At 37.1% G+C, this 20,153-nt stretch overlaps 1 pseudogene; it reads right to left on the bottom strand.

Annotated features, from left to right (window-relative positions):
- Positions 1–18,411: 18,411 nt before the first annotated feature.
- On the bottom strand, positions 18,412–19,737 carry LOC102488504 (importin subunit alpha-1 pseudogene; annotated as a pseudogene).
- Positions 19,738–20,153: the final 416 nt, after the last annotated feature.

Below are 20,153 nucleotides of genomic sequence, written 5' to 3'. Positions count from 1 at the left end.
TTCCTACCCACTGGGCCTCTGTCCTCTAATCCCCACCTACCAGGTCTCCATTCTTCCTCCCCTCTGAATCTCTGCCTCTCTCCCTCCAGGTTTCTCCCCTCTCTTCTTCAGGAGCCCTTAACCTACTCCCTCTTTCCATCCCACCCACGAACACGGAGGCCTTAGTGAACCTTCTCTATGCTCCAGAACCATGTACATTCTTCACACCAAAACTGCTGGGCCACTTGACCCTTGCTGGTTGAAAAAAAATGGCTCCCCAGTGGAGGAGGCTGGGGAGCGGTCAGGAAAGGACCATCTGAGTTTGTTGTCTTATTTTTGTACAGTTCATTTGTGCTTCCAAACAATTATAATGGTAATAGCAAAGATCACTAATCACAGATAATGGCAACAGATACAATAATGATGATGAAAAAGTCTGAAATATTGCAATAATCACCAAAATGTGACACAGAGACAGGAAGTGAGCACATGCTATTGAAAATATGGCACCAAGGGACCAGCAGTTAGCAAAATGGTTATGTCGCTGGACTCCCATGTAGTCGACCGCAGTTCGAGTCTCAGGCCCAGCTGCTTTAACTCACGCCGGGCACGTGTGCATGTGCGTCCAAGATCCTGAGAGAATGGAGGAGAAGGGATTGCGGCGTGGCTATTTCCCCTGGGGGCTGATTTCTTGCTTTCTGTCTCTCTGTCTTTCTAGCAAGTGCACGTGCCCTATAGCAAAAACCTCTCAAAAAAAAAAAAAAAAAAAAGAGAAAAGAAAACGAAAGAAAGAAAGAAAATATGGCACCAATAGATTTGCTCAAAGCAGAGTTCCCACAAACATTCAATTTGTAAAAGAATACAATATCTGCAATGTACAACAAAGCAAAGCACAATAAAAACCACATATGCCTGCATTCTAATATTTTCTATTAGAAATAATAGCACAGTGAACTTAATTGTTTAGATTTGTGGTGCTTTTTTTTTGCATGCAATCTTAGAAATAGCATTTCTGAATGAGAGATACAAACAGTTGTGGTACATGATGCTAAACCCCTTTTGAAAGATGCTAAGCCAATTCACATTCCTTTGTAAAGTATATGAGAATGCATATTTCTTGACAATTTTTTCCATCATTGATTATTGTCATTCTTATTAATTTTTGTCATTGTGACATAAAATACAATGTGTCAATGTTTTAATGTGAAGTATCCAAATTGATTGTGCAACTGAACTTAAATTTTTATTATTGTACTTTATTACTTATTTTGCCTCTGAATTATCTACTCATATAATTTGTCTGCCTATAGTTTTATTATTCAACTATTTCTTTCTTGATATGCAGACTTTAGTAACAGCTGTTAATTAAGTCTGTTATTCTAGGCAATAGCTTATATTTAAATTTTTGTTTTTAGAATCATAGGTCATGAGAAATTTAAAACAAAACTGAGACCAACAGATGACATAATGGCTATATCACCGGATTCCCACATAGTCGACCATGGTTTGAGTCCTGGATCCGGTGGCTTCAAACTCCCTCCAGGCACATGTGCGTGAATGCCCAAAATCCTGAAAGGACAATGGAGCAGAAGGGATTGCAGTGTGGTCATCACCCCTGGGGGTGATTTATTGATTTCTGTCTCTCTGTTTGTCTCTGTGGCATGCACACATGCCCTATAGCAGAAATCTCTTTCAAAAAATTTATAACAAAACAATAAACTCAACATTCCAATGCAAAAGTTAATGAATTAATAGGAAAAATAATACATGATAAAGAAAATTTTTTATCAAAGTTTGAAATGCATTTTCTGTTTTATTAGTATGATGTTCAAGAAAAAATAATCATGGTAGGTATTTCAAATGGAGGAGATGTAATATATGATATGGTTTATAAACCAGTTATTTAGGGTTTAACATTTCAGGTGATTATGAAAATAAAAAGGAAGAAAATAATCAAGTAGTCCTCCTTGGCTTGACTTCTCAATATTTTTTGTCAGGGACATCTTGTGCCAATCCTAGGAAAAATTATGATAAATTATAGATCTTTACTTTCCTTTCAATCCCCCTTTTATACCCTACTTATAGTATCAAATTATTTTCTTTCTCTTAAACAAAAGGTCTCTAGTAGTTTCTTTCTGCTTTAAAATATTCCAATCACAGAAAGAAATAATCAAAAATCCACTTATTTTGTAAAATTATTGGTACTATAATGAATCAGCTCTTCCCAATATTACAGTGTTTTAAAAACCACAGTAAGAGGAAATTACTTAAATCCTCAGATTAATTTTTTTCTGGAGGAAATTGGGAAACCATGTGTGTTCAGAAGATGGGATGCGAGGGCAAGGAAGACAGTAAGTGCATATGTTTGGGAGAGAGGTGCTTCATATTGTTCCATGAACATGTGCCATCTGTCCCTCCCACAAAGATATAATCCAGAAAATCAGCCCACAAAGTGTAACCAGTTTTCTTTTACCCTTGTGAATTAGAACACTTAAGAGAAAAGCAAGATGTCTAGAAATACAAGAAATAATGGTTTTTTTTCTTTTTTTAATTTACATTTAGTCACTGTATGTCTTTACAGGGTAAAGACATGGTTTTCCTCAGCATGAATATAGTGGATATTAATCAAAGAAAAGACATTGCCATATATATTATCAACAGATGACGTCATTTTTGTATTTAGAAATGTTTTGTTTCTTTTCTCCCTAATCTGCTCTCTCCTGACCTTATTATCCATCTCCTACTATATTGTCTCTAGTGTCTACAGTTGCCCTCCCTGCTAGTATACCTTTTGGTTTTTCAGTTTCTGCTGTAGAGTGCAGACATTCAGTGTATATTATGCAGGGACATATAATGCCTACCTTTCATAGTTTGGCTTGCTTGGGTTAGCATTAAATCTTCCATATTCATCAACTTTCTATCAAATGTCAGGGGCTCATTGTTTTCTATGACTGAATCATATTCCATAGTGAATATGTGCCACATTTTTTGGATACACTCATCTGTTCTTGGACATTTGGGTTGGGTCATGTCCTAGCAGTTGTGAATAATGCTGCAATAAACATGGATATGCAAGCGTTTTTCTGACTGAGGATTTTCCTATCCTGTGGGTAGATACATAAAAGAAGAATTACTGGGACTTAGAGTAGTTCTATTTGTATATTTCTTTTTGGGGGTGAAGACTATTACTGATTCAGTCTCATTGCTTGTTATTGGTCTATTCATGCTTTTTGTTTCTGGCTCAATCTTGGTAAATTATATGTAGCCAGAAATTTATCCATCTCATCTAGGTTTTCTTATTTGTTGGCATGTAATTGTTCCTAGTATTATCTCATGATATTTTGTATTTCTGTTATGTCTGTTGTAATATTTCCTGTTTTATTGCTTACTTGATTTATCTGGTTCCTTTCTCTGTTCTTGATTAGTCTAGCTAACTGTGTGTCAGTTTCACGTATTGTCTCAAATAATCAGCTTTTGGTTTCACTAATTTTCTGTGTATAGTTTTTTTAAAAAATAATTATTTATTTAATTTTATTTATCATTATTATTTTAAAATTTATTACAGAGCATGTGCACTCACTAAAGAGAGAGAGAGAGGGAGAGTGAGAAAGCAAGCTGATAGGTCTGGGGCTCAAACCAGTTGGCCACGTGAGAGTCCAACACCTTAACTACCATGCCACTTGCTGTTCTCTGTGTAGTTTTTTTTTTTTTTTTTTTTTTTCTTGTAGGCACCAATTACTATGAACTTCCCTCTTATGAGTGCTTTTTCTGTGTCCCAAGGTATGAAAACTTATTTGTTCATTATCGTTGGTTTCAATGAATTATTTCAGTATTAATTTTTTCAGTGGTTGTGAAGTTATCCATGAGTAGGTTGTTTAATTTCCATGTGTTTGTGTATTTTTGAGGGTTCTTCTGTAGCTGATTTCAAATTTTTTTTTTTTTGGAGAGGTTTTTGCTATAGGGCACATGCACTCGCCAGACAGAGAGAGACAGAGAGACAGAAAGTGAGAAATCACCCCTGGGGGGATGGCCACGCCACAATCCCTTCTCCTCCTTTCAACTCTCAGGATCTTGGGCAAACACACGTGTGTGTTTTAAGCCACCGGGTCCGGGACACAAACCGCGGTCGACTACGTGGGAGTCCAGTGACATGACCATTACGCTAACTGCTGGTCCTGCTGATTTCAAATTTGATTCCACTGTGGTCAAGAAATATGCTGGATATATTTTCTATCTATTTGAATTTATAAAGGCTTATTTTGTGCCCTACCATATGGTCTACCTTCAAAAATGTTCCATGTGGGGGTGAGAAAAACGTGTATTTTGTGGCTGTTGGGTGAAATATTCAATAGATGTCTGTCAAGTCCATTTGATTTAAGGTATCCTTTATATCTTGTATCTCTTTATTTTTAATCTAGATGATCTGTCTAGAAGAGACAGCAGGGTATTGAGATCCCCAACTATCATTATGTTGCAGTCTCTCTCTCCCTTTAGATCTAACAGTCTCTCTTTCACATATTTTGGTGACCCAGTGTTGGGTGTATGTGAGTGTGTGTGTGTGTGTATACACACATGTATATATATTTTGAGAGGTTTTTGCTATAGGGCGCATGCACTCACCAGAGAGAGAGAGACAGAGAGCCAGAAAGCGAGATATCGCCCCTCCACCGGGGATGGCCATGCCGCAATCCCTTCTCCTCCATTCTCCTCTCAGGATCTTGAGCACACACACACACACACACACATCCCCGGCTGGAGTGAACCATGGTCGACTACATGGAAGTCCAACGACATAGCCATTACGCCACCTTTTGGCCCCGAGTGCATAGATATTTATGGGTGTTTTATTTTCTTAGTGAACTAGACCTTTAACTATATAGTATCCTTCTTTATCTCTTCTTACAGCTCTTGTCTTGAAGTCTATTTTGTATGATATTAGTATCATGACTCCAGCTTTTTTGTAGATTCCATTTGCATGGAATATTTTTCCATCCCTTCACTTTCAGTCTGTCTTTATCAGTGAAGTGTGTTTCTTACAAGGAACCTATAGAGGGCTCCTCATAGTCAGTCTGTGTCTTTTAATTGGAGAATTTAATCCATTAACATTCAGTGTTATTATCAATATTTGCAGACTTATCCTTGCCATTTTGTTAGCTATTTTTTTTCTCTTACGTCTGTTTGTCTCGCTTTAGTTTTCCTGATATAGGTCTCCCTTCAGTACTTCCTGAAGAGCTGGTTTGGTGTTGGTGAATTCTTTCAGTTTTTGTTTATCTGAGAATAATTTTATTTGTTCTTTGTATTTGAAGGATAATCTTGCCGGGTCCTTGCCTGCATTGTTTCATTTGCAAAGTCTGATTTAGCCTAATAGGATAACTTTGTAAGTAACTTGTCATTTCTCCTTTTTTTTTTTTTTTGGAGAGGTTTTTGCTATAGGGTGCATGCACTCGCCAGAGAGACAGAGAGACCGAAAGTGAGAAATCACCCCCCAGGGGGGATGGCCATGCCACAATCCCTTCTTCTCCATTCTCCTCTTGGGATCTTGGGCACGCATGCACATGTGCACAGTGTGAGTTTTAAGCCACTGGGTCCAGGACTCGAACCACAGTAGACTACATGGGAGTCCAGCGACATAGCCATTACGCTAACTGCTGGTCCCTCCCTTGCTATTTTTAGAATATTGTCTTTGTCTTTGATTTTTACCAATCTGGCTATGATGTGACAGGGGAAGTATATTTTTATATTGATTCTATTTGAAGTTATTTTTATTTCTACATTTGAATTTCTCCATGTTGTTTTTATGTTGTTTATTTGGTAAGTTTTCAGATGGTATTTCAAGGAAAAGTTTTTCATGCCTTTACCAGCTTTTTCACCTTCTGAAATATCCATTATGCATATAATTTGGGCATTTAATGAGGTATAGAAATTCCCAGATGTTCCCCTATTTATTTATTTTTTGCTGTTGTTATTTTTTTAATCTTTTTTTCCCTCATGGTATCTCTATTTTTGTCTACATTTACTTTAATATCTTGAAAAATTTTATAGCTTGTCAACAGAGTTCTTCTAGAATTTTTTTATTTATTTGTAGACTACTTATTTTTTGGAGTCACTGTGTCACTGAATGTTACTTGTCTTTGCCTTTTTTTTTTAACAGAACTATTTTAAAGTAAATTGACATTACACCCTGTACACCCTGAAACATTGCAGTAAACATTTTTTTTTCTTTTCTCAATGGAGAGACAGAGAGACAGAAAGTGAGAAATCACCCCCAGGGGGATGGCCGTGACACAATCCCTTCTCCATTCTCCTCTCAGGATCTTGGGCATGCATGCACACACACCTGGCGTGAGTTTTAAGCCACAAGGACTGGGACTTGAACCACAGTTGACTACGTGGGAGTCCAGTGACATAACCATTATGCCATTTGCTGGTCTCAATTTCAGTATACATTTCTAAGATAACTCTTAGACTTAAAAATTATTTCTTAATATGAGCTATTACCAAAACCAATCAATAAACATAAAAAGGGGCTCAAGCTTGGGAAATATAAACTAATAAGACAAAGAAATAGTATTGAACATACATATCAAATTGACCAGAATTTAAAAGTGTGACACCATTATGTTAGAAAGTATACAGAGCACCAAAACTCTGTTACCTTGCTGTGGGGAAGGGGGATAAAAGTCCCTCTGGAAAAATCTGGGGGTGTTTTTGTTTTTATTTTTTGTTGTTGCTTATTTATTTATTTTTTAAATATATTTTTCTTCAGATTGTTGTTGTTATTGTTATAGGGTACACTGTGCTCACTAGAAAGAAACAGAGAGAGAAAGTGAGAAATCACCCCCCCACCCCACCCCCCATAGGAAATGGCCATGCCACAATCTGTTCTCCTCCATCCTCCTCTTGGGATTTTGGGCATGCACACACATGAGCCTTTTGTGATTCTCAAGCCACTGAGTCTGGGAATCAAAGCACACATCCATGTGGGATCCTGCTACCTTAACCTCCACACTACCTGATGGGCCCCAAAAGTTTTATATTATATAGTAAAACTGAAAACCAGCTATTTGGTACAATAGTAAAACATTGTTCAGCAATGTGGAATCTATGTGGAAGACTGTGGCTTTGGTTCCCTGAATGACCTGTAACTGCTGGGCAAAAGCCTGTAAGCCTTCCTGACTGGGAATACTGGGATTGAGGGTGGTGGATTATGGCATGAGACCCTGTTGACTATGCTTATCTTTCTCTCTCATGAAAGAAATAAGTAAACTTTAAAAAACTGAACTGAAGATGTATGTCCCTGATTCCCTCTACCACTGCTATGTATACATTTAACAGAAATACAAGCATGGGTACCAAGAGACATATTTAATATCGCTTATACCAATACTGTTTACAATGGGAAGAATTTGAAAAAATGCAAATGTCTCTTAACATCAGAAAGGATTAGTAAACTATGTACACAAATATATGAAATAATATGAGTAATCCAAAATGAACCAATTATAGCTTTTGCGACAACATAAATCAATCTCATAAATTGTATAAGAATAAAAAAAGATGAGATACAAAATAGCATGCACAATATAGGTCTGTTCATATAAGTTCAAAACCAATGCTTGCCTCTTATTTTGAAACACATTGGCAAATATAGCTGTATCCATCTATTGAACTATAAAGAATATGTGATAAAATGTTTTTAAAAAGAATTGAAAACATATATAAAGAGTATACAAAGGTTTATACTATTTTGCTGCAGGTTTAAGATTTTTCAAAACAGAAAAGATAGAGTTAAAAAAAAACAGAGAATCAGGCTAATATTGTTTAGGAGCATTATTTCCTTGTTTTCTCATGTTTCTTCTGTCTCTGCGCAGGTTTTTGGTCATCTGATGATATATTCCCTTTTCCTATTTATTGGAGAAAATTCTGAGGTATCAGAGTAGGGAGTATTACCCTAGATTCCAGGTGTGTTCCTGTTTGAAGTCTGTGGGATTAGAGCAGATAAAGTTTATATTGACAGCTTCAGATAACTGATTCGTCTACCAGCCTTTCAGCTCCTGATGAGCTAGGGATGAGGTTAGGAGATACGGATTAATGAAGAGGCTCAAGTCCCAAATGCAAACCTGAAGGGTTAAGGTTGCACCAAGGAGGAAAGGTGCCCTCAGAGTGGAATCCAAGTTTCCTGGTGAGTGGGTGGGACTTAGGAAGCAGGTGGCAGAGGTCTGCTGGAGGTCCCCAAGTCTAAAAGGCAAACCTGAAGGGTTGGGCTGCACCAATCAGGAGAGTTGTACTCAGACCATAACCACAACAAATAATGGGTTTTAGGAAAATAGTAGAATAATTTTGGCAGAAGAAATTCATATGAGAATGTTTAAGTACACATGGGTGTTAAAGGTTCAAGTCAAAATCTTGGATTTTGAGTCTCAGAATTTGTGTCATTTTGTGACCTTAGAAAAGATTTATATGCAGTTTAAGCCACAGTCTCCACATTGATAAAGTGTTAATTGACAAGTCAAGCGGCAAGATCCCTTTCAGATTTTAATGTTCATGGTCTGTGATTCTTAACTTTCTTAGTTCCTCATTAAGCAATACAGTCACGCTGCTCAGAACCAGATAGCACCTCTTCCTCTACTTAAGATGAATTAAAGTCATAGAAGGTTAATGGGAAACGTTATGATCAGTAAGTCTAGAACTTTGAAGTACATCAAGTCAATTGATAATTTGATCAAAAGACAAAACCTCAGGCCCCTTGCTTCCAAGTTCTCAGTCAATAAATTTCAGCACAGTCCCCAACACCTGCAATTTTAACACACTTGACAGATGATCCTGACGCCTACTAAAATTTGAGAAGCATTGCTTTAGATCTTGGCATTTATATATAATTTCTGAGCTACACAGTAGTCTAATTTCTTCATCAAGGAGTTAGGTAGACTTAAGTGTTTTTTCCCTCTATAATTTTGCTCCCACTTATTCTTCCTCTCACAGCAGAAGTCTGTTTGTTAGGTAAACTTTGCCCCACTGGCAAATTATTCTTTTCAAGGTGATACACCCTTTGTAAATTGGTACCTGCTCTAGATATAATTTTGTGAATTTTAAAACTCAAGGTGTAAAGTATACTCTGCAAATCTCGCTGAGAAAGGTTTCTTCAAAAGTTTAGAAGTGATGTGTGGGAGGCTCAGTGCACAGTGAGCAGAGATGGGATGCTGGCCACAGTACAATTGTGCCAGAACAATGATAGTGATTAGCATTTATATCACAGGCTTTAAAATATTTGAATTTAAGATTTTTCCCTGATAAAACACAAGATGAGTTTTAATGCTAATATTGAACGCAGTATTTTATTCGATAACCAGCCATTTGTGCCAGTTTGCATCTCTTTTTCCCTTTCAATTACAAAGGAAGAATGGCCAATCCTATGGCCTAGTGGTTAAGGGAGCTGGATTCTATGAGGCCAATTGTGCAATTTGAATGACAACCACAGTGGCTTGAAAAACTCACTAGACACACATATGAATGTGCCCCAAATTCCTACAAAATGGAGAAATAGAGAAGAGGTTTATCCAATCAGTCCCACCCAACATTGAATCCTTAGGGCCTAGTCTCATTCTCTCATCCCAGGAATTCTACTACCCCTACCCATCTCTATTTATGTTAGTTTCTCTTTACATTCATGTATGCACTGATCTCTCCATCTTTTGAAAGAAAAAAATGAAAGCCTATCTTCCACTTCCTCTATTTCTAATATTCTCCTAGTCTTCTCCTTCCTTTTGTGACCAACCAATACAAATGAAAGCTCATAAATTATTTCATGCATTTTCTCTGCAACATCCAGATTTCTTATTTATGTTTTCTCTCAATACAAAAAAACACAAACATTTGTTCTCTCTCTGCCTCTCTCTATATACACACACACACACACACACACACACACACACACACATTATATATATATTTATATATGTACACATACAATTCCTAGCTTACAGTAGAGTTATCGCTATTTTTTTTTACTTTATGATGGTATGAAATCTATATGTATTCAGTAGAAACTATATTAGAAATTTTTAATTTTGATATTTTCCTCAGGCTAATGATATGCAGTATAATAGTCTCTCACTATGCTGGGCAGTGGCAGTGAGTCATTCTCTTTTCCACTTTCAGCAAAGCATTTCATAAATAACATGAGATATTCAACAATTTATTATTAAGTAGGCTTTGTGTTAGATAAGTTCACCCAGCTATAAGCTAATGTAAGTGTTCTGAGCATGTCTAAGATAGGCTAGACTAAAATTTGAGGTTCAGTAGATTAACTGTATTCAATGCATTTCAACTTAACACTAATTATGATGGGTTTATCAAGATACAACCCTAACATAAGTTTAGCAATATACACACACAGACACAAACACATGGTCAGTTATATATAGTATAATCATGTGCCACATAACATTTCAGTGGATGATGAACCACATAGAGCTGAAAAATTCCTATTGCCTAGAGACATGATAGTCCTCATAATGTCATAGTACAGAGAGTTATTCACGTTTGTGGTGATGCTGGTGTAAACATATCTGTGCTGCCTTTCATATCAAAGTATAGCACATGAAATTGTGTACATAACATAATACTCAATAGTGATACTAATTGGTTATGTTACTTGTTTACAAATTTACTTCACTATACTTTTAGCATTATTTTAGGTATACTTCTACTTACAGTAAAACAATACACATTCCTTCTTACATTGGCAGAAGTTTGATACATCTCCTGGTTACAACCTCATTTGATTGCATCATTTCTCTTGTGCTTGATTTAATTTTGGGCTGTTTTGTTCACTTTGGCCCTTAACCATACAAAGATCACTGCTATTGTTAACCAGTCAAAAGGTCACATTAAGCAATTTACTGAGAAACAAAATTAAAAAGTGATTAAACACTATGAAGGTGGAAAATCAGTGATGATTTCTGAGTGTCAGACAGATATATCACATTCTACCCTAGCTACGATTTTGAAGAACAAGAACAAAGTGACAGAGGGGCCAAAAGATAGCATGATGGATAAAGCACTGAACTCCTATAAGGCCAACCACATTTCGAGTCCTGGACCTGACAGCTTGAAAATCATGCCAGCTGCATGTGCATGCATACCCCAAATCCCAGGAGAATGAAGAAGAAGGGATTATGGCATGCCCATCTCTTCTAGGGGAGTGATAACCCACTTTCTTTCTCACTTTTTCTCTCTGGAGAGCACATATGCCCCATGGCAAACACCTAAAAAAAGAAAACAATATGACAATCTGTTAAAGGATCTGCTTCATTGAAGGCAATGGTACTAACAAAAGTTTGGGAAGGACAGATATCAAATATAGAGGAGCATCTAATGACCTGGATTGAAGACCAGATGCAGAAGCATGTCCCTCTGAGGATCAAGAAGATCAAAGCCAAAACAAAATGTTTGTGATGTTGAAAGAAAAAGATGGACCCCACTATGATTTTCCATTTACTACTAGCTCTGGGTGACTTAAACAATTCAGCAATAGTTATTCATTACAAAATATGAGAGTGAGTGGTGAGTCTGAGTGCTGATGTGAAGACAGTTGAAGAATTTTTGAAAACTCTAGATGAGCTGATTATGAAGGAAAATTACTTACCAAAGCAAAATGTTTAATATGGATGAAAGCTCCCTGTCCTGGAAACAATACTTGAAAGAGCATTCATCCATACAGAATTCAATTCAATGCCAAGTTTCAAGGATTTTGAGAACATAATTAATAGTCTTGCATGGGGACAGTGTTGTAGGCTATTAAATAAAACCATTTGTGATCTGGTACAGTGAAAACACCAAGGCCTTCAAGGATATCAATAAGCACATACTACCAGAGTACTATGAGAGCATTAAGAAGTCAGGAATGACTCATCTACTGTTCTAAAATAACCTAATAAATTACTCTGCCAGGAAAATGGAGAAGTATTTTTTGGAGAATATTGTTTGGAGATTTTTGCTTATTGTTGATAACATACCCACACATCCTCCTTTTCCTAGTGATCGTCATCTCAATATCAAAGTGGCATTTCTCCCTCCAAAACCCATCTCTACTCCAACCAATGGATCAAAGAGTTATAGTAGCTTTTAAGGCCTACTAATTGAGGAGGTCATTTGTCCAAGCAACTCAGTTGCCTAAGTTGTAACTGAGAAAGACAGTGAGAAGACACTGATGAGATTTTGAAAGGATTACCACATCTATACTGCATCAAGAACCCTTCTTTGAGGGACAGGGGATATAACAGTGATACCATAACTGGACCCACATGGGAAATGTCCTGTGCTTATATCCCAAGATCTCCCTGAGCACATAAGCAGCAAACATGCATGTTCATGATCTAGGCCGATTAAGATTGTGAGTAAATTGCTCTATGGGGTTCTGTTGTGGATCTCTCTTTATCTCTATCTCATTTTCTCTCTCTATCTCTGAAATAAATAAACAAATAGACTGAAAAACATCTCCAAACAAAATCTCTTGCTTCAACTTGAAGTCATGTCACTAAGGAATATGTGAATGGCATCTGGAAGAAGATACTCAAGAGTTTAACCCAGGACTTTAAAGGATTTGCCATAGATAAAGAAGTTGCAAAATAAACAAGATGTACTTGGGATGAAAAGCAGTTTTAACTTGGATGTGGATGTGGGTGACATTTAGAAGCTAGTTGAAGTGATTCCTAAGGAATTGACTAATAAAAGAGTTGTTGGAACTGGAATAGGAACACATAGCTGAAATTGTGGCAAAAAAGGAAACTGCAGAAGAAAAGGTTGACAACCCCCAAAAAAATCACAATAGAGGATTTAGCAGAAGCTTTTGCAAAGTTCACGAAGCTCCTTAAAATGTTTCAAAGCAGGGTCTGCAGATGGCAGAGGAGTTATTTTACTAGGTTCCCACATGACTGACCACGGTTGTAGTCCCATACCCTGTGGCTTGAAACTCACACCAGACATGTGTGCATATGTGCCCAAGATACTGGGAGGAGGACGGAGGAGGACGGAGAGGAGGGGATTGTGGTAGGCAGTTAGCTAGTAATGAGCGGGCAGCCCTGAGAGAATAGCAGAAGGACACATGTCACATCAATCACAATTTATCAGGAGTTACAACCAAACCCTCTGTGAGATGCCTTCTTCCCACCCAGCTCCTGGTACCGGGAAGGTGAGGCAAATACCAGTTTTCTTCCTTGTTACCTAAGGAAGATACATAGGGATGATTGTAAATTTCCCTGTTATCATTCTTCATAAATACAAAAAGACCCAACCAAACAGTTTGGTCAACATCCTGATTCCCACTGGGGCAATAAACTTATTGGGGAGTCTATCCTAATTAAACATCCTGGACTGGATATGTGGTCAACATCCTGATTCCCACTGGGGCAATAAACTTATTGGGGAGTCTATCCTAATTAAACATCCTGGCTCACACTGGATATGCACAGTTAGGTAATCAAATTCCTCAAATTTTTCACCTGTGAGAGAGATACTCAAGCACAGGAAAAAGCCCTGGAATTCAAACGAAGGACATAGATAGTGTGACAGACCTCTCACTGTTAAATATTCATGATCACCTCTGGTAATAAAAATATCACCTAAACCAGTTCCAAATGCAGTAGTTGCTACCTAGTAACCTGCCCGGCCCTAAGGTCTTTTGCATGTACTTCTTTTCTAAAATCTTTCTTTCCTATTAAACTCTCTTTCCTACCTACTTTTATTGTACTTGTGGCTTTATTTTGCACCTAGGAACAGCTCTCTAATTTCAGAGATCTGGACCCAAAGAACCAAGGACTTCATGACGCATCTCAACACTCTCCCATCCTATGATAGGATTGCAGGATGGCCATCCTCCTGGCAAATGATTTCTCACTTTCTCTCTCACCGTCTCTGTCTCTGTCTCTCTCTCTCTCTCCAGCAAGTAAATGCACCCTAAGGCAAAAACCTCTAAAAAATTGTTTAAAAGCATGGACCCTAAAAAAGGGCATGGACCCTAATACCAAATCATTTTCTTTAATAGAGAGAAATGTTCACGATCATTATCTGCTTGCAAACAAATTTAGGAAATAAAAAGAAACAAAGCAGGCAAACCACCATGGATATATTTCTGAAAAGACTGACACTTCCTCAAGAGAGCCTCAAGCAGGTACTTTGAAATATGTTCCAGAAGAGATGACAGTTACATGTGTGTTATTATTCCTGAAGATCTTCCAGTGGGACAAGATGGGGAGGTAGAAGACAGTGATATTGATGATCTTGACCCTGCGTAGGCCTAGGGAAATATATGTTCTTTTGTCTTAGTTTTTAACAAAAATTTAAGAAGCTAAAAAAAAAGCAATAGAAAAAAAGCTGAGAGAAAAAGGATCTAAAGAAAAAAATATATTTGTACAGCTGTTCAATGTTTGTTTTAAGTAAAATGTTATTACAAGAGAGTCAAAAAGTTAAAAAAAATTAAGTTTACAAAATAAAAAGTTACAGTAAGTTAAGGTTAACTTATTATTGAAGAAATTTTTTAAATAAATTTAGTTAAGTGTCCAGTGTTTATGAAGCCTAAATAAGTGTACAGTAATGTTCCAGTCCTTCACATTCACTCACCACTAACTCACTGACTTACCCAGAGGAACGACCAGAACCACAAGCTCCATTTATAATTGTCCTATATAGATCTACCATTCTTTATGTTTTATACACTATTTTAAGTGTATCTTTTCTATGTTTTGATACGTTGAGATACACAAATATTTACCATGGTGTTACAACTGCCTTCTGTATTCCATACAGTAGCAAGCTGTGCAGGTTTGTAGCCAGGAGTAATAGACCATATCATATAGCCAAGGTGTGTAGCAGACTATACCACCCAGGTGTATTTAAGTATACTTTATAATGTTCCCACAATAATGAAATTGCCTGATTATGCATTTCTCAGAAAATATCACTCCCATTAAGTGATACATGACTTTACATACATACATATATATATGTGTGTGTGTGTACTTGTATGCCTATGTACATAGACATATATCTATGTATTCATACATAAATATGCATATGTATACATACACATATATGTATAGGTAGATAGATATAAATATATCTGATGAGCTAAATTTAATATTCTTCACTCATTCTTCACCTACCTTGTGTTTTGCTAAATATGTCATTATTAACTCACATACTCTGATCAGTGAGAATAAGGTAGGATATGCTATAATAGCAAATAAAGTGAACAAGTGTTGCAATTACCACTAACTAAAAAACTTCAGTGACTCAAAACAGCAGATGTATTTCTCTCTCTTATAGTAAGACCACACAGGTTAGTCGGAAAAGGGAGGAAAGGCCCAGCTCATTGTTGACGTTTAGGGACTCAAAATGGAGGACCAGCTGCCATCTTAAATATTACAATTTACAAAATTAAAAGAAAAAAGAATTCTTAAGGGTCTTATAACAGTTATTAATTTTTACAGCCTACATATCACATAGGTCAAATCCATACTGATATTATTGCTCAAAATTATATGGCCCATCAAACTATAGGTAATTCAACAAATAGAAACTCCCGTGTATTCAGAAGATAAAGAGCCAGAAATATCTGGTAACCAGTACAAAGAATACCATGTGCTTTTAAAAATACTATCTCTTTTCTGCTTATTTAATTCTCAGTTTTTATGGTATATCACTTTCAGTTTACCTCATTTTTCTTTCAACCCACACAGCTTCAAATACTGTTATAACCCTATAGTCTACTTACTGTATTACCACTTCACCAGACCTCATCAACTTTTATGTATTTAATTCCCTTCTATATAGACGATTCTTTATTTTATATCTTCAGATCTTCCTTCTACTACTTCTATAGATCAATAGCTAGAAGGAACATGTGAAGTAGGTGTTGGACAGCTCACCTTACAATAGAGTCATTTTATTTATTTATTTATTTATTGGAAAAGTTTTTTTGCTATAGGCCATGTGTGCTCACCAGAAAGGCAGAGAGAGAGACAGCGAGACAGAGAGCAAGAAATCACTCCCCAGGGAAGATGGCCACGCCGCAATCCCTTCTCCTCCATTCTCCTCTTGGGATCCTGAGCATGCATGCATATGTGTCTGGCATGAATTTAAGCCACTGGGTCGGGTATTTGAACCACAGTCAACTACATGGGAGTCCAACAACGTAGGCATTATGCCATCTGCTGGTCCCATAGAGTCACATTATTAAAAGCTACTGTTTAGAAAATCCTAAACTCAGTAAACAAAGACTTGGGAGCATAATAGGAAATATTATCTTAAAATGCAAGGAAGTGAGTAGCTACATTCTTCTCTTCAATTTTTCAAATAATAATGTATATTGTGTGTGATCAAGGAAGATTTAGATTCAAATCCAGCAAATATATTTCAATTCATATCATGTATTAGACCTATGTTAGGAGTGTTCACATTTGTTATCTTGTTTAATCCTCTCAGCAATAAAATAATCTAATGCCTTAAAATAAGAATATAGAGGTTTAATACTAAAAGAATATAAAACAAATCTTAAAATTAAGGCAGAAGTACTTTAAAAATTTTTACCAAATCTCAGTTAAGTGTGTAATAATTATTGGAGAGGCAAAATAGTTTGAATGCCAAAAACTCTGATCATAGACATTTCCATGGCTGGCTGCTTTCTTTGGTCACATTCTATGGTTCTCATGCTCTTTAATTAGGTTTTTATTCAGGGTTGGAAACTCAAAACCATAAATATTTTATGGGTTATTTAAGGAATTTTCAAAGTTAGTTTTTACTATGTGTGATTTTTTTCATCTCTTTATCTTTACAAGTTATCATGCTAATCCATCACAAGTATATATTGTACTTCTTATAATTAGAACAGTTAGAATCTCCACTTCAATATAGTGACATCGATTTATAAACCATTTCCATACCTCCATACTAAATAATATTCCTTGACATTGCTTACAATATAATTCAAAAACCCCTTTACCTCCTCAAATATTTTTCTACTCCTACCAGCTGCCTCAGAAAGAAATCTTATAAAATGCAGAAGTATTTAAAAAGAAACTAAGTGACAGCTAGTATACCACAAACAAAGAGAGTCCATCTGTACAGAGGTCCAAATATAACTTTCTGTCTAACACATTTCCACTACTCAGCCTTCCTGCAAATGCAGAGACAAGTTACTGAGAAATCAGTGTCATGAACTCAGAGACTTGCTCTCTCATTTTGTCTTCAGTCTATTTTATCACCACTTGCATAATTAGTCCATCTGAGTACTAATTTTCTGTTTGTACACTCAGATCTGTGGTAATAATTCTACCAGGAAGCAGGAAGACTGGAGGTGATTCAAGGAATCATGGGCTTTATCATTTTTTAAAAAAGGAAGTACTAATCCTTCTCCACTCTTTTTTTTCTTCAAATGGCTTAAGCCTCAGGACTTCAGTGCCTCAGTTGAGAAAAACTGGGCTGAACAGCCAGGTCCAAGACGGCCACAGTCTACATTTTATAGATTTTATCTCTCTCTAAGATGAACACTCCTTTTCAAACTAAATCATACTGTGTCAGATTTTGTCAGTGAGTAACTGGCTGCATTTCCTCTAATTCTTCCTGTCCCTAAGGAGTTACAATTCATATTCAACATACCTCCACAAGTGAAGTTTTATATATATATAAAATTTATTTTCAGATTCATTTCACATTTTATATGAAGTCGTCTCCATCATGATATATGCTATATGTGTGTGCATATATACATATATATATGATATATAATATCATATATATCTTTATGTTTTTGCCGTAGGGTAGCATGTGCACTCACCAGAGAGAAAGAGAGAGACAGTGAGAAGGAAAGTGAGAAATCACACCCCCTCCCAGAGCTGACGGCCATGCCATAATCCTTTCATTCTCCTCCTGGGATCTTGGGCATGCACACATGTGTGCCTGGCATAAGTTTCAAGGCACTGAGTTTAGGACTGAAACCGTGGTCGACAAGAACCTTTAACCACCATGCCACCTACTGGTCCCAGCAATATATATTTTTTTCAACAGTAAACTACATTTTTTTTGTATGTTAAATGTTTCTTCCCTGTGCATTTCACACTCACCCTCTACCACCCACTCTCTACCATTCATTCCCCTTCCTTACAGTCTCTGCTATTTTACACTTATCCTCTGTACTATCATATCTTTAGATCTTTCCATTTCTGCCATAGAGTGCAGTTATTTGGTACATATTGAGTGAGAATATACAATGTGTCTTTCATAGTTTGGCTCACATCGCTCAACATTAAGTCTTTTATTATATGTTTATCCACATTGAATAAAAAAAACAGGGTTTCATTGTTTCTTTTATCTGAGTAATATTCTGTAATATATATATATATATGTTTCTCAATTTCCCCCAGCTTCTCCAGCAGCCTAAAAGATATTTGAAATGGCATCCAAGGTAAACAGAATAATTTTGGTATCTTTCACAGTTAAGAGGTTCATCAGTGGTTCTATGATGCCACAGTGGATGAGATATACAATCTGCTCAACTATTCCACCACTTGTGTAGTTGGTCACAGCCAATTCAACCTCCTGTTGTGTCTTAAAGTCAGCCTTGGAGAGCACGCTGACGAGGAACAGGACTAACCTGTGATTCACAACAGGTGATGTTGGACATTGTCCATGTAGCTTCTTTCTGAATATTTGTTTTGGAGTTAGTTAGCAGGCTAGGGAAGACTGCGAGTGCTCCACCATCTATCACAACCTGAGTCTGCTCGTCTGTCCCAGTGACAATATTACCTATGGCTCTTAGGGCAGGAGTCACAATGGGCTCTTCGGTAGCTCCTAGAAGCTTCACAAGTTGGGAAACAACTCCTGTTTTCACAGCCATGTCAATCCATTCATTTGGACCATCAGTAAGGTAGGGAATAGCCCAGCAGGTATCTGCTAATACTTCTGGATCATCGTGATGCAGAAGATAAATTAAAGTAGGAAGAATCTGCTCAACAGCATCTAGCGGGGGTGCAAGATTCTTGTTGCAGCAGAGGTTTGAAAGTGTCCAAGTAAGGTTATGTAAGTGACCACATGCTAACGATGACATATCAGGAACTGCAAGGAGAGTCAATAGCGGGTCAACTGCTCCGTACTTGATAACCAGGTCCCGGAAACTGAACCATCTCCTGCGGTGTTTCCTAGAGCCCACACAGCTTGTTCACTGATGTGTGCGTGGGGAGAGGCCAACAGAGAAATGAACGCTGGGATACCACTTCCGTCCACCACGTCCTTGGTCTGTTCTGACGTCCCAGAAGCAATGTTAGTGAGTGCCCATGCAGATTCAAACTGGATAGGACTACAATCATTTCTGCTCAAGAAGGACACAAATTTTGGAATCAATCCAGCCCAGATGATGTTGTCTATGGGGGGTTGATGTTCCCTAGAAAGCAGCTTCCTAGTAGCTTGAGTAGTCTGGAGTTGGATTTTCAAACTGGTGCCATTTATGCCTTTGACAATGTCATCAACAGACCAATTTACAGTGCCCAGGTTGTTGCGGCTTTTCTGCAGTAGAGAAGTAGCATCATTGGGAAATGAGCTTACATTTTTCCTTTTCAGCATCTGGTCATCCTTCTTAGCTTTCCTCAGCTCCACATTAACTTCTATTCTTTGCCACCTCTTTTCTGTACAGTCTTTTCCCTTGTTCTTGAATCTGTTAAGATGGGTAGCTGGTGAATTTGCATTCTCATTGGTGGACGTGGTCATGAGACAAAGGGAGAAAGCTGCACAGATCGTTCCTCAGGCTCCCACAAGTGGTGGCACAGGACTCACAGGCTGGGGATCTGCTGACCTTGAAACAATCCACCACAACTCAGCTTTAAGATGGTGTGCCTATGTATCTATTTTTGTGCTAGTCTCATGTTTTCTTGATTGCCACCAATTTGTAATATATTTTAAAACTGAGCAGTGAGTTGCTTCTTATTTTATTCTTTTTGCACAGTATTACCTTGGCAATATGGAATATTTTGTGATTCCAGACAAATTTTTTATTGCTTTTTCTCTTCATATGAAGACTGTTGCTGGCAATTGGAATGAAATGCATGGATATGTAAATTAAGTTGGGTGGAACTACATTTTGATTGTATTGATTCTTCCAATCCAAGAACATGGTAGGTCTTTCC

The sequence above is a fragment of the Tupaia chinensis genome, unplaced genomic scaffold (genome assembly GCF_000334495.1).
Source record: "Tupaia chinensis unplaced genomic scaffold, TupChi_1.0 Scaffold142961_1, whole genome shotgun sequence".
Classification (NCBI taxonomy): Eukaryota; Metazoa; Chordata; class Mammalia; order Scandentia; family Tupaiidae; genus Tupaia; species Tupaia belangeri.
The sequence above is the reverse complement of the archived record's forward strand: the minus strand, read 5'-3'. Positions and strand labels throughout refer to the sequence as shown.